At 43.7% G+C, this 15,713-nt stretch overlaps 1 non-coding gene across 1 annotated transcript; it reads left to right on the plus strand.

Moving 5' to 3' along the window:
* The first annotated feature begins 944 nt into the window (after positions 1–944).
* Positions 945–1,017, plus strand: Trnaa-cgc (transfer RNA alanine (anticodon CGC)). The gene has a single exon. It is a non-coding gene; the product is annotated as a tRNA-Ala (tRNA).
* Positions 1,018–15,713: the final 14,696 nt, after the last annotated feature.

Raw genomic sequence — 15,713 nt, forward strand, 5'->3', positions numbered from 1 at the left:
AAGAATGAGAACTTTTCACAAAACTCTTTGTAGACCCGAAGATGCTTGTTGAGCTCTATGGATAGCCTATCCAGTATAATTAAGTAATTGGTACTCTGTATGTCACCATCACATTTGCAAAGCACAGTCATATTTTCTGACTCAGAGTCTGAATTGTCAAAGAACTTCTTTCGTTTCTTCTCCTTTAGTTTCACTGACTCGTACAAGTTGTTGTGTAGTCTCCAGTTTTCTCTTCCCGAACTCTTTGTTCACTTCAAAAGACCTTGTCGTCTGACCTATGAAAGTTAGAAGTGAAATATAAAGTTTCACTAATGCAGATATGTCAACTTCTTCTGCCTGTCATGTAGCGCTCACTGCACTGAGACGTTCCGAAATACTCCCCCACATTGTAGCCATGAATGCAATATCTTTAGAGTTACGCTTTTGCAATATCACTCTTGCTTCTGATTTAAGCACAGCTTTCTTGTTTTTCTCTTTAGAAATGCACTTAAGAACTTTATTGATTGCATCCCAATTAGCATTTATACTTTTGCAGGCATCTTCTTGAGATGGCCATTTGAAATGCAGGGAGACAAACTCAAGTTTCCATCTTCAAAAAATTATAGTAGAATTTTCCAGCGTTCTGTAGATGCCGAAAAAAAACAGTATATTGTTTGTAGAACATCAAAAACTGTTGCAAAAACACATTTTAGAGCATGTTGCTTCACTTGATCCCATCAGATTCAGGGAACGACTGGAGCAAGGAATGAAAAACGCCAAGGGACTGAAAGAATTGATTCAGGCCGGAGAAGATGCCCTCCATATTTGCTGCATTATCACAACTTTGGCCACGAGAATTGCTTATATCCGAATTATGGGAGTTGAAGAATTTAAGTACTGCATCTGTCAGTTCAAATTCAAATGGTTCAAATGGCTCTAAGCACTATGGGACTTAACATCTACCGAGCGAGGTGGTGCAGTGGTTAGCACACTGGACTCGCATTCGGGAGGACGACGGTTCAATCCCGTCTCCAGCCATCCTGATTTAGGTTTTCCGTGATTTCCCTAAATCGTTTCAGGCAAATTCCGGGATGGTTCCTTTGAAAGGGCACGGCCGATTTCCTTCCCAATCCTTTCCTAACCCGAGCTTGCGCTCCGTCTCTAATGACCTCGTTGTCGACGGGACGTTAAACACTAACCACCACCACCACTTAACATCGGAGGTCATCAGTCCCCTACACTTAGAACTATTTAAACCTAACTAACCTAAGGACATCACACACATCCATGCCAGAGGCAGGATTTGAACCCGCGGCCGTAACAGCAGCGCAGTTACGGACTGAAGCGCCTAGAACCGCTCGGTCACAAAGGCCGGCGCATCTGTCAAGTCTTATACAGTGTGCCTAGCATTTTTCAAAAAATCTACACATCGCTCTTAGATCAACTTCATACAATGGAACTTCACTGTTCTCACTATGATACATCAGGGACAGAATCCACAATATTGAAGAAATACGCTGAGGTGACACAAGACATGGAGTCCTAATATCGTGTAGGACCTCATTTGCATGACCTCAACAAGTCGTTGAAAGTCCACTGCAGAAATATTTAGCCATCCTGCCTGTATAGCCATCCATAAGTGCCGAAATGTTACCGGTGCAGGATTTTGTACACGATCTGATCTCTCGATTGTGTCCCATAAATGTTCTAAGGAATTCATGTCCGGTGACCTGGCTGGCAAAATCATTTTCTCGAATTGTCCAGGATTTTCTGATAGGGCGCATTGTCGTACATAAACATTCCATCGTTGTCTGGGAACATGAAGTGCAACATAAATGGCTGGAAATATTCTCCAAGTAGCCGAACATAATCATTTCCGGTCAATGATCGCGTCAGTTGCACCAGAAGACCCAGACTATTCTATGTAAACACACGATTATGGAGCTACTATCAAATTGCACGGTATGTTGTTGACAACCTGGGTCCATGGCTTTGTGGGGTCTGCGCTACACTGAAACCCTATCACCGGTTCTCATCAACTGAAACAGGGACTCATCTAGCCAGGCTACGGTTTTCCAGTCGTGTAGGGTCCAACCGATGTGGTCAAGAACCCAGTAGAGCCGCTGCAAGCTGTGTCGTGCTGCTAGTAAAGGCCCTCGCGTCAATCGTCTGCTGCCATAGCCCGTTAACGCCGAAGTTCGCCGCACTGTGCTGATATATTTGTCGTACGTCCCACATTGATTTTTACGGTTATTTCACACAGTGTTGCTTGTCTGTTAGCACTGACAACTATACGCAAACGCCGAGGCTCTCGGTCGTTAAGTGAAGGGCGTCGGTCACTGTGTTGTCAGTGGCGAGAGTTAATGCCTGAAATTTGGTATTCCCGGCACACTCTTGACGCTATGGATCTCGAAATACTGAATCCCCAAACTACGAGGGCTATCCACAAAGTACATTACGTTTTGGAATTAAAAATAAATAAAGTATTGGAAATTTTTTTAATTATATACAGATGAAAGCCACACTTCAATACTACTTTTCTACATAGTTGCCATTTAAATTAAGGCACTTACCGTAGCGATGGACGAGCTTGGAAATTCCTTCGTCGTAAAATTCGGCCGCCTGCGCCTTCAACCACGTGGTTACCTCTTCTTGAAGCTGTGCGTCGTCATCAAAACGCTGCATAGCCAACCACTTCTTCATTGCTGGGAATAAGTGGAAGTCGCTCGGTGCCAGGTCGGGACTGTACGGCGGATGAGGAAACAACTCCCACTTAAAGATTCGAGAACTTCACGAGTGGCATTTGCCGTGTGGGCCCGGGCGTTGTCGTGAATCAGCAAGATCTTTGAGCCCAACTTTCCCCTGCGCTTGTTTTGTATTGCTCTTCTGAGGTTGTGCAGAGTTTGGCAATACCTTTGAGAGTTTATTGTAGTGCCTCTTTCCAGAAAATCCACAAAAATCGTATTTCTACCGGGTTACTGATCAACCACGTGGTTGAAGGCGCAGGCGGCCGAATTTTACGACGAATGAATTTCCTAGCTCGTCCATCGCTACGATAAATGCCTTAATTTAAATGTTAACTATGTAGAAAAGTAGTATTTAAGTGTGGGTTTTATCTGTATATAATAAAAAAATTTCCAATACTTTATTTATTTTTAATTCCAAAACGTAATGTACTTTGTGGATAGCCCTAGTATTTCCGAAATGGAATGTCCTATGCGTCTAGCTCCAACTATCAGTCTGCGTTCAAAGTTTGTTAATTGCCGTCGTGCTGCCAGAAACATGTCGGAAACCTTTTCACGTGAATAACCTGAGTACTCACGACAGCTCCGCCAAAGCACTGACCTTGTGTGCTCGATACTACCGCCATCTCTATATCTGCATGATGCTATCCCATGAGTTTTTATCGTCTCAGTGTACTCTACATCAACTATCTCCTATATGATCTGTGACAGATTTCCCCATAAGATTCATAATTCTTTCACAAGCGCTAAATGATACATTTGAGGTAAGTATGTGGTAAAACCAGGGTTTCCTCATTTGGCTATATGACCTGCTAAGAATGGATCAGATTCAGCTCTCAGCTCCATACACATCATAAAATTGCCATTCGTTAAGGAGCCTAACGGTTCCTCATTTCCACGAAATGGAAAACTCCTTGAAGAAAGTTTTTTTAACTATTGCCACTACCCTCTGTTATACGAATCTCCAATATGTTACTTCTTCTTGTAACTGAGTAATAAACTATCACCTCTACCTAGAGCATTTCCCCTTTGTCTGAAACTTGCAACAAAATCACGATGTGCACTGGAATTTTCGTTTTCAGTTCTCCTTTGGTTAGGGTGTTTCCAGTCACTAAAACCACTTGTACCGAAATGGTATGAACCCCTAACGATTTTGTTTACATGGTGCACTGCAAAGCGACCCTTAACGGGGAGTGTAAATCAAGACTTCGCGTTGCACGATGTGTCCATTCAAGAACTATCTTTCAAAAAAAGACTTGGAAAAAAATCTTCGTTTATCAAGACATGCTCACCCTGACTTTCCAAAAGCACAGTTTATATGCTGATTTTCCGTTTTGTACTATGAAATCTCACGTTTTTTCACTGATTTTCCTAAAAAACGAATGTTCGTGAACTATGAAGTCTGACGAAACTTTCAATAGGCCTAATTCTGCTTCACTTGCTGTGCAAATGTTGGTATGTTGATTATCAATTTCAGATTCACTAACGTCTAGCTTTTAACCACAATTACCACTGCAGTGTGAATCATTCCTAAATTTCAAGTACTCAGTTGTCGACGAAAAATCTGTGTAGATTTGGCGTTTGATGTAACACTTCATTTTCCCTCCTCCTCTTTTGTTCAACTTATTTTCTGTAGCCTACGTCAATGAGACGTTTACCACAGTTCGTATTGGCGTTTACCTCATAAAACAGGGGTGAACAGACACAAACAATAATAAAACCACCACGCTAGATCATAACTTCCGATTCTATATTTAGTGCGGCCGTGCCTCATCACACAGAGCTTCGCAGAAACAGCGTTGCCAGTTACATGATACGCAAGTCTCCGACAGTCTGTCTACGGTTTTCCCGTCACTAATATGAATTCCCGCAACCTTCGCTGCTGGACTATTTATGTTTTTTTGTACGTAAATTTTTTTGCTACAAAATTTGACGCATCTAAGTATTTCCGCCCTGTGTCCGGGCCCATGTGATCCATGCGTAAAAACAGGGCTGCGAATACCGTTTCAGAACTGTTTACATTTCCTAACGGTGGACCATGGAGTGTTCAGCTTTCGTGACACAGCTCCTGCACTGCTTGAAGATCGCTCACTTCGTTCAGCCTTCTCACTCATGCAACAGTAACTCCTTCAACAATTTGTGGCGTGATATCCCAGGGGAAATTCCCAAATCACCAGTTCATTCGAACTTTCATCTGATGTTCTTCAACCCTGGCGCCGGAAGACCTCTCCGTAGTCCTGTAATGAGTCCATACTAGTGAAGAGCAACAACGCTATTGCTTTTGTTTTGATAAAACAGCTTTACTAACGAAGCCCTGCTTAACTTTGTGCAGGCCCATGTTAACCGTCTGCAACTGTAATGTACAATGATGCTTTTGTTTCAAGCGTATGTCACCGTACCAGTGCCCGCGCGTAACGGCAAGTCATAACACTAATACATTACTGGCCGTTAAAATCGATAACACCACGAAGATAAGGTGATACAGACGCGAAATTTAACCGACAGGAAGAAGATGCTGTGATATGCAAATGATTAGCTTTTCAGAGCATTCACACAAGGTTGGTGCAGGTGGTGACACCTACAACGTGCTGACACGACGAAAGTTTCCAACCGATTTCTCATATACAAACAGCAGTTGACCGGCGTTGCCTGGTGAAACGTTGTTGTGATGCCTCATGTAAGGAGGAGAAATGCGTACCATCACGTTTTCGACTTTCATAAAGGTCGGATTGTAGCCTATCGCGATTCCGGTTTATCGTATCGCGACATTGCTGCTCGCGTTGGTCGAGATCCAATGACTGTTAGCAGAATACGGAATCGGTGGGTTCAGGAGGGTAATACGGAACGCCGTGCTGGATCCCAACGTCCTCGAATCAGTAGCAGTCGAGATGACAGGCATCTTATCCGCGTGGCTGTAACGGATCGTGCAGCCACGTCTCGATCCCTGAGTCAACTGATGGAGACGTTTGCAAGACAACAACCATCTGCACGAACAGTTCGACGACGTTTGCAGCAGCATGGACTATCATCAGCTCGGAGACCATAGCTGTGGTTACCCTTGACGCTGCATCACAGACAGGAGCGCCTGCGATGGTGTACTCAACGACGAACCTGGGTGCACGAATGGCAAAACGTCATTTTTTCGGATGAATCCAGGTTCTGCTTACAGAATCATGATGGTCGCATCCGTGTTTGGCGACATCGCATTGAACGCACATTGGAAGCGTGTATTCGTCATCGCCATACTGGCGTATCACCCGGCGTGATGGTATGGGGTGACATTGGTTACACGTCTCGGTCACCTCTCTTGTTCGCATTGACGACACTTTGAACAGTGGACGTTACATTTCAGATGTATTACGACCCGTGGCTCTACCCTCCATTCGATCCCTGCGAAACCCTACATTTCAGCTGGATAATGCACGACCGCATGTTGCAGGCCCTGTACGGGCCTTTCTGGATGCAGAAAATGTTCGATTGCTGCCCTGGCCAGCACATTATCCAGATCTCTCACCAATTGAAAACGTCTCGTCAATGGTGGCCGAATAACTGGCTCGTCACAATACGCTAGTCACTACTCTTGATGAACTGTGGTATCGTGTTGAAGCTGCATGGGCAACTATATCTGTACACGCCATCCAAGCTCTGTTTGACTCAATGCCCAGGCGTATCAAGGCCGTTATTACGGCCAGAGGTGGTTGTTCTGGGTACTGACTTCTCAGGATCTATGCACCCAAACTGCGTGAAAATGTAATCACATGTCAGTTCTAGTATAATATATTTGTCCAATGAATACCCGTTTATCATCTGCATTTCTCCCTGGTGTAGCAATTTTAATGGCCAGTAGTGTACTACTAACAATGCAAAGCGCAGAGTCCGCACATCATTCGTGTAAAGCTGGGTATCCACACAGTAAATAGTTTCCCATCTACACCGGCTTAAGGAGCGAAAGTTCAATTATAACCACCATAAAAAAAGATAAATTATCTGCCTACAAGTTGTTTTTTCCTACTGTTATATAAGATAAGAGCTTGTCAACAAAATTCCAATGGCATCTAATTGTTCTGTTTGTTTCGCCAACAGCTATCGGTTACATCGCGTGGTATTAAGAACTAGCAGAGCCGAGATGCGGGCGACCTTGGATTTGTTTGCGTCGTTTAATGCACTCCCGCTTCGCCTTTTATGGCGAGCAAACCTGTACCCAGTTCGCAGCGGCCAGCATTGCGCAGAAAATGGCAAAGGGTAGTAGCTATCAGCCTTTCAGTTATCCTTTCCCGCTAGCTACCTGTAAACGCCACAACCGGCTCGTGCCTCCGCTGCATGCGCGTGCAACTCTCATTGCGACAGCGATAGTCATTCTCTTACATCCTTTGGTTTCAAACTGTGATCTGTACACTAGTAGTATGGAGGACTCTGGTCTTCGAACACAAAATTTACGAATATCAGAGTTTCCTGTCGTCTGGATCACCCGCCGTGATGTACAGTAGTTTGGCAAAAAGCTGTGATATGTCAGTACGCGATGAAGGATTATTTACTTAATTCTGGTTTTAAACCGTAGGTCTTTTCTGTAACAGTGCCTGCAGCAGCAGATTATCAATACTTCATTAGAAGACGCCCACAGATCCATGATAATTCCTTCCTCCTCATTATCAACGAATTTTACAGCCTCTGTTCTCGTTTTGTTCAGGCAAATGGTAGCTGAAAATGTAGTGGTCCAGAAACATTTCATGTACTTTGAATACCGGGTGATCAAAAAGTCAGTATAAATTTGAAAACTTAATAAACCACGGAATAATGTAGATAGAGAGGTAAAAATTGACACACATGCTTGGAATGACATGGGGTTTTATTAGAACCAAAAGAAAACAAAGTTCACAAAATGTCCGACGGATGGCGCTGGACAGCAAAACGTCAGTGACTGCGCATGACAATCGTGTATAAAGGGAGCTGTAATGAGAGAGAGAATCAGATGCGCAAACAGTCGCAGCATGTTGACGTTACCTGAAAAGGCGCTTTTAGTGAAGCTGTATTATCAGAATGGGGAATGTGCTAGTTCAGCGTTACGATCCTATCGCCATAGGAAGGGGATTCTAACGGGTAAAGGTCCGTTCACAAATGCAGCTGTGGCGAGAATGATTTCGAAGTTCGAAGTCACGGGTTGTTTAGACGATAGACCTCGTAGAGGCCGACCGAGCACAAGGCGTAATTCTGCTGAGACAGTTACGGAAGAAATGGAGACTGTAGCGGGTTCGTTTATGCACGGGGAAGTCAGCGCTCGTGCAGTCGCACGTCGCACCGGCATTCCATGCGCTACTGTTTGGTTGGCACTTAGACGTACCCTCCGATGCTATCCGTACAAAATCCATCGGCATCATGAAATGTTACCTGGCTATTTAGTGAAGTGGAGGGAATTTGCGGTGTGGGCGTTTCAAAAGATGGCGGAAGATGACGATTGGTTGAGTAACGTGTTGTGGACCGACGAAGCTCATTTCACGCTCCGAGGGTCTGTCAACGCCCACAACTGCAGAATTTGGGCTACCGAAAATCCTACAACTGTCGTGGAATCTCTATTGCACGACGAGAAAGTCACGGTATGGGTTGGATTTATCTGCCGTTATCGGGCCTTATTTCTTCGAGGAAATGCGTGATTCTGGTTTTGTAACTGCTACCGTGACAGATGAGAGGTACGCCGATATGTTACAGAATCGCATCATCCCCAGCCTGGCTGATAAACACCTGCTGGAACGTACGATGTTTATGCAGAAGGGCGCTCCACCCCATATTTGCTAGACGCGTGAAAGATCTCTTGTGCGCGTCGTTTGGTGATGATCGTGTGCTCAGCCGCCACTTTCGTCATGCTTGGCCTCCCAGGTCCCCAGACCTCGGTCCGTGCGATTATTGGCTTTGGGATTACCTGAAGTCGCAAGTGTATCCTGATCGACCGACATCTCTAGGGATGCTGAAAGACAACATTTGACGCCAATGCCTCACCATAACTCCGGACATGCTTTACAGTGCTGTTCACAACATTATTCCTCGACTGCAGCTATTGTTGAGGAATGATGGTGGACATATTGAGCATTTCCTGTAAAGAACATCATCTTTGCTTTGTCTTACTTTGTTATGCTAATTATTGCTATTCTGATCAGATGAAGCGCCATCTGTCGGACATTTTTCGAACTTTTGTATTTTTTTGGGTCTAATAAAACCCCATGTAATTCCAAGCATGTGTGTCAATTTGTACCTCTCTATCTACATTATTCCGTGATTTATTCAGTTTTCAAATTTATACTGACTTTTTGATCACCCAGTATTTACCGTTTATGCCCTGCAAGAAACTGACAAGCGTTTGCGACGTTATTACCAAAAGCCATTTTTATCACATCGCATGTATGTGTCTTTTGCCAGAAAGGACTATATATAGCAAGTACTTAGATGAGCAGATAAACTTGCTGAAACTCGATGTTCAATCTCTTATTGAGAGAACTGTATTGTCACATTTACAGTACGTGTCTCTTATGGCAATGAGAGGCAACACAATTACTGATAACTAATGTAACGCTTCAGATACAAGGGGTGCTGTGGTTAGAATAAAAAATTTATGGGAACTCATCTTCAACGTAGTAGTTTCCACAGAGTACCATGTTCAGGAACCTTTGCTTTAGCCACGTGCTTCCTGTAAGCGGTTTGATCTGCTAATATTCTTCCTGTCCGCCGCCAATATTTCATTATTGTTGAAGGCAATAAAATTTATATAGACATAGTTTGGAATAAATACCGTTGGTTATAATTGAAATGCAGCTACTCCCAGAGGCCGTGTGGACTGCAATTACCGAATGGCAGCGAAACTGGATGGATTATGCTAACGCGCTAGTGGGAAACCGATTTACGCTGGAAAAAGTTGTCTGCAGTTTTGGCCACCAGGTGCAAACCTAGCGCTGTGAATGCAAGAAAGACGTGGACAGGAAAGGTCAAACAAATGAGAAAGGCATAATGTTCGATTTTGTTATTAGCCACTGCTTACACAGTCTGTTCAATATGAGCATCGGAGGCCTCGACGAGATGCTGTATGGCGCTAGATTTGCACCTTGTGATGAAAAGTGGAACTATTTTTTTGTTTGTTTTGTAAATAGGTTCCGCTTTAACGCATTAGCATATCTACCGAGTTACGCTGCCATCATACGATAATTATAGCCTACAATGGACATCCGAGAGTAGCAGCAATTTGATAATAACCATACAGTATTTCTGGGAATGCCGTTCCCACCCAACTTAAGCACTAGATACAACTATGTAAAAATGTGTTTTAGTTTAGGCTGAGAAGTACATATGTTGCACATTTTGATATCAGTTCGAACTTTATGAACGCAGGCGTATTTCATTGGTAATATTTTTCAGCAATAGTGGAAAATTATACCAGCTTTGTTCAAGAGGCCTTACGACAAGCGGAAGAGAGCGATATAAGTACATAGACAGCGAGAGGGATTTACGTGTATATGATAAATCCCTTCCCTTGAAAACTTCCCTCCTTTATACCTCTTCTATCTTACCACAGACGATGTGTCACTTATCTCATTTACCGAGCGAGGTGGCGCAGTGGTTAGCACACTGAACTCGCATTCGGAAGGACGACGGTTCAATCCCGCGTCCGGCCATCCTGATTTAGGTTTTCCGTGATTTCTCTAAATCGCTCCAGACAAATGCCGGCATGGTTTCTTTGAAAGGGCACGGCCGACTTCCTTCCCCATCCTTCCCTAATCCTATGAGACCGATAACCTCGCTGTTTGGTCTCTTCCCCCAAACAACCAACCAACTTATCTCATTTGTACTAAGATTGTAGCACTTGCGAGGTGCCTAGTTGCTTTCACCGCCCTGAGTGGAATGCATAAGTTCTGAATAAGGTTCGCCGGCGGGGTGGCCGAGCGGCTCTAGGCGCTGCAGTCTGGAACCGCGTGACCGCTACGGTCGCAGGTTCGAATCCTGCCTCGGGCATGGATGTTTGTTATGTCCTTAGGTTAGTTAGGTTTAAGTAGTTCTGAGTTCTAGGGGACTGTTGACCTCAGAAGTTAAGTCCCAATGTGCTCAGAGCCATTTGAATCAGTTTTTGAATAAGGTTCACCAACCAGCAGTTACTGTCACCTGCGCAGAAAACAGCACGCAGGTCTTGAATCCATTATCTTGAGGCTTTAATAAACTCATAATGAGGAATTGGTATTGTATAAAGTAAATAATTAAATTTTCACTAAGTTTCTTTATACGGGATGCCACTCGCTTTATATTACCAGAAAACGAGAAACTGCATAGTTATATTCCACTTGATGAATCACAAATAATTTCCATTCTTCACACTTCCATAGAAGATATATAAATTTATGAACTGTGTGTTAGCGTAATTACTATAACAATGTCCGCAGCTCGTGGTCTTGCGGTAGCGTTCTACGCTTCCCGGGCACGATGTCCGAGGTTCGATTCCCGGTGGGGTCAGGGATTTTTCCTGCCTCGAGATGACTGGGTGTTGCTGTGTCGTGTTCATCGTCATGATTCATCCCCATTACGGTCAGAATAAGGCAATGGTAAACCACCTCCGCTAGGACCTTGCCTACTACGCGGGCCGGCCGGAGTTGCCGAGCGGTTCTAGGCGTTACAGTCTGGAACCGCGCGACTGCTACGGTCGCAGGTTCGAATCCTGCCTCGGACATGGATGTGTGTGATGTCCTTAGGATGATTAGGTTTAAGCAGTTGTAAGTTCTAGGGGACTGATGATCTCAGAATTGAGTCCCATAGTGCTCAGAGCCATTTGAACCTACTACGGCCGTGCGGGCCTCCCGCATCGTCCACTACGCTTCTCGGAGTATGGGACCTCATCATCATCACTATAACAATGTTCTCAATTACATGTACAAATAATCAGAGATTGCTAATTAAATTCTTAACCGATAACTATCAAGGCAGACGACATGTCTGTTCTCAGAGACTGCCGAACCACTTCGCCCGCCATTCAAGTTTGGCGCGATCCGAAGATCTCCGAAGTGCTTCATCTGCCTGTTCGTTTGGCAGTTGTTTATTATTGTGCTGGCTACTAACATTTTTGAAATAAGGTAATGATAGCCTGCTACCAAGAGACGCTTTTATATGAAATAAAATTAAATTTACTGTTTAGTTTTTCTGATATTAATACAGAAGTTAATCATTTTGGTGCATTACTTCCGAACGCAGCAGCCAATCGCGGAGACGGAGCACAATTTAGGCAGTTTCCCTCACGGTACCTGTACCGAACAAACCATCTGTCACCGGTACGTCACGTCACGTTACGTCATCCTCCAACTGCTGTCTTCTCAACTGCTCTAAGAAGTGCTTCTAGTAGCTGACTATGATGGTTGCAAAGCCAAAAATATTACAACCTCTCGTGTTTTTTACTTATGCGTACTGGAAGGTTGGAATGGGATATAAAGATAAATGAGGGTAAAAAATCAAACGAAATGGAATTATTGTGTAACGAGCTACCGGAGATCAGGGGTCCATCATAACAAAATACTCAGAAAATGTCCCTGAACAACTCCGAACTTTGCCGGCCAGTGTGGCCGAGCGGTTCTAGGCGCTACAGTCTGGAACCGCGCGACCGCTGCGGCCGCAGGTGCAAATCCTGCCTTGGGCATGGATGTGTGTGATGTCCTTAGGTTAGTTAGGTTTAAGTAGTTCTAAGTTATAGGGGACTGATGATCTCAGCAGTTAAGTCCCATAGTGTTGTTGTGGTCTTCAGTCCTGAGACTGGTTTGATGCAGCTCTCCTTGCTACTCTATCCTGTGCAAGCTTCTTCATCTCCCAGTACCTACTGCAACCTACATCCTTCTGAATCTGCTTAGTGTATTGATCTCTTGGTCTCCCTCTACGATTTTTACCCTCCACGCTGCCCTCCAATGCTAAATTTGTGATCCCTCGATGCCTCAGAACATGTCCTACCAACCGATCCCTTCTTCTAGTCAAGTTGTGCCACAAACTTCTCTTCTCCCCAATCCTATTCAATACCTCCTCATTAGTTACGTGATCTACCCACCTTATCTTCAGCATTCTTCTGTAGCACCACATTTCAAAAGCTTCTATTCTCTTCTTGTCCAAACTAGTTATCGTCCATGTCTCACTTCCATACATGGCTACACTCCATACAAATACTTTCAGAAACGACTTCCTGACACCTAAATCTATATTCGATGTTAACAAATTTCTCTTCTTGAGAAACGCTTTCCTTGCCATTGCCAGTCTACATTTTATATCCTCTCTACTTCGACCATCATCGGTTATTTTACTCCCTAAATAGCAAAACTCCTTTACTACTTTAAGTGTCTCATTTCCTAATCTAATTCCCTCAGCATCACCCGACTTAATTTGACTACATTCCATTATCCTCGTTTTGCTTTTGTTGATGTTCATCTTATATCCTCCTTTCAAGACACTGTCCATTCCGTTCAACTGCTCTTCCAAGTCCTTTGCTGTCTCTGATAGAATTACAATGTCATCGGCGAACCTCAAAGTTTTTACTTCTTCTCCATGAATTTTAATACCTACTCCGAATTTTTCTTTTGTTTCCTTTACTGCTTGCTCAATATACAGATTGAATAACATCGGGGAGAGGCTACAACCCTGTCTCACTCCCTTCCCAACCACTGCTTCCCTTTCATGCCCCTCGACTCTTATAACTGCCATCTGGTTTCTGTACAAACTGTAAATAGCCTTTCGCTCCCTGTATTTTACCCATGCCACCTTCAGAATTTGAAAGAGAGTATTCCAGTCAACATTGTCAAAAGCTTTCTCTAAGTCTACAAATGCTAGAAACGTAGGTTTGCCTTTTCTTAATCTTTCTTCCAAGATAAGTCGTAAGGTCAGTATTGCCTCACGTGTTCCAACATTTCTACGGAATCCAAACTGATCTTCCCCGAGGTCGGCTTCTACCAGTTTTTCCATTCGTCTGTGAAGAATTCGCGTTAGTATTTTGCAGCTGTGACTTATTAAACTGATAGTTCGGTAACTTTCACATCTGTCAACACCTGCTTTCTTTGGGATTGGAATTATTATATTCTTCTTAAAGTCTGAGGGTATTTCGCCTGTCTCATACATCGTGCTCACCAGATGGTAGAGTTTTGTCATGACTGGCTCTCCTGAGGCCATCAGTAGTTCTAATGGAATGTTGTCTACTCCCGGGGCCTTGTTTTGACTCAGGTCTTTCAGTGCTCTGTCAAACTCTTCACGCAGTATCGTATCTCCCATTTCATCTTCATCTACATCCTCTTCCATTTCCATAATATTGTCTCAAGTACCTCGCCCTTGTATAAGCCCTCTATATACTCCTTCCACCTTTCTGCTTTCCCTTCTTTGCTTAGAACTGGGTTGCCATCTGAGCTCTTGATATTCATACAAGTGGTTCTCTTCTCTCCAAAGGTCTCTTTAATTTTCCTGTAGGCAGTATCTATCTTACCCCTAGTGAGACAAGCCTCTACATCCTTACATTTGTCCTCTAGCCATCCCTGCTTAGCCATTTTGCACTTCCTGTCAATTTCATTTTTGAGACGTTTGTATTCCTTTTTGCCTGCTTCATTTACTGCATTTTTATATTTTCTCCTTTCATCAATTAAATTCAATATTTCTTCTGTTACCCAAGGATTTCTGTTAGCCCGCGTCTTTTTACCTACTTGATCGTCTGCTGCCTTCACCACTTCATCCCTCAGAGCTACCCATTCTTCTTCTACTGTATTTCTTTCCCCCATTCCTGTCAATTGTTCCCTAATGCTCTCCCTGAAACCCTCTACAACCTCTGGTTCTTTCAGTTTATCCAGGTCCCATCTCCTTAAATTCCCACCTTTTTGCAGTTTCTTCAGTTTCAATCTGCAGTTCATAACCAATAGATTGTGGTCAGAATCTACATCTGCCCCAGGAAATGTCTTACAATTTAAAACCTGGTTCCTAAATCTCTGTCTTACCATTATATAATCTATCTGAAACCTGTCAGTATCTCCAGGCTTCTTCCATGTATACAGCCTCCTTTCATGATTCTTGAACCAAGTGTTAGCTATGATTAAGTTATGCTCTGTGCAAAATTCTACAAGGCGGCTTCCTCTTTCATTCCTTCCCCCCAATCCATATTCACCTACTATGTTTCCTTCTCTCCCTTTTCCTACTGACGAATTCCAGTCACCCATCACTATTAAATTTTCGTCTCCCTTCACTACCTGAATAATTTCTTTTATCTCGTCATACATTTCATCTATTTCTTCATCATCTGCATAGCTAGTTGGCATATAAACTTGTACTACTGTAGTAGGCATGGGCTTTGTGTCTATCTTGGCCACAAGTGCTCAGAGCCATTTTCCAACTCCGAACTTTGACGTTGGAATTCGCACCGCGTGGAATTACACGGCTAGGCCAACCGTGAAGCCGATCATAGCGGCAACTAGCTGTCACGTGACTAGGTACAGTCACGCTCCACTTCAAGCAGAACAAGTCTGCTGTTAACAAAATTAAATTACCAGAAAGTTTCTTATTAGCGCAAACTCCACTGAGAATGAAAATTCATTCTGGAGACAGTCCCCCATTCTTTTGTTAAGCCACGTCTCCGCAATATCCTTTCTTCCAGAAGTGCTAGTTCTGCAATTTTCGCAGGAGAGCTGTGAAGTTTGGAGGGAAGGAGATGAGGTACTGGCGAAAGTAAAACTGTGAAGACGGGTCGTGACTCATGCTCGTGTAGCTTAGCTGATACAGCACTTCCTTGCGAAAAGCAAAGGTTTCCGGTTCGAATCCCTGTCAGTCACACAGTCTTAACCTGTCAGGAGTTTTCGTATCAGCGCACACCCTGCTAAAGAGTGAAAATTCATTCTTAAAAAAAAAAAAAGAGGAAATTTATTCGTAATGAGAAGAAGAAAACATTCGCAGTGCAGACGGAAAAGGTGGTGAAAGGTGCAAATAACATCTTAAAGCTGAGCAAACCGATGGGGTGCACAT

This window comes from Schistocerca cancellata, chromosome 2 (genome assembly GCF_023864275.1).
Source record: "Schistocerca cancellata isolate TAMUIC-IGC-003103 chromosome 2, iqSchCanc2.1, whole genome shotgun sequence".
NCBI lineage: Eukaryota > Metazoa > Arthropoda > Insecta > Orthoptera > Acrididae > Schistocerca > Schistocerca cancellata.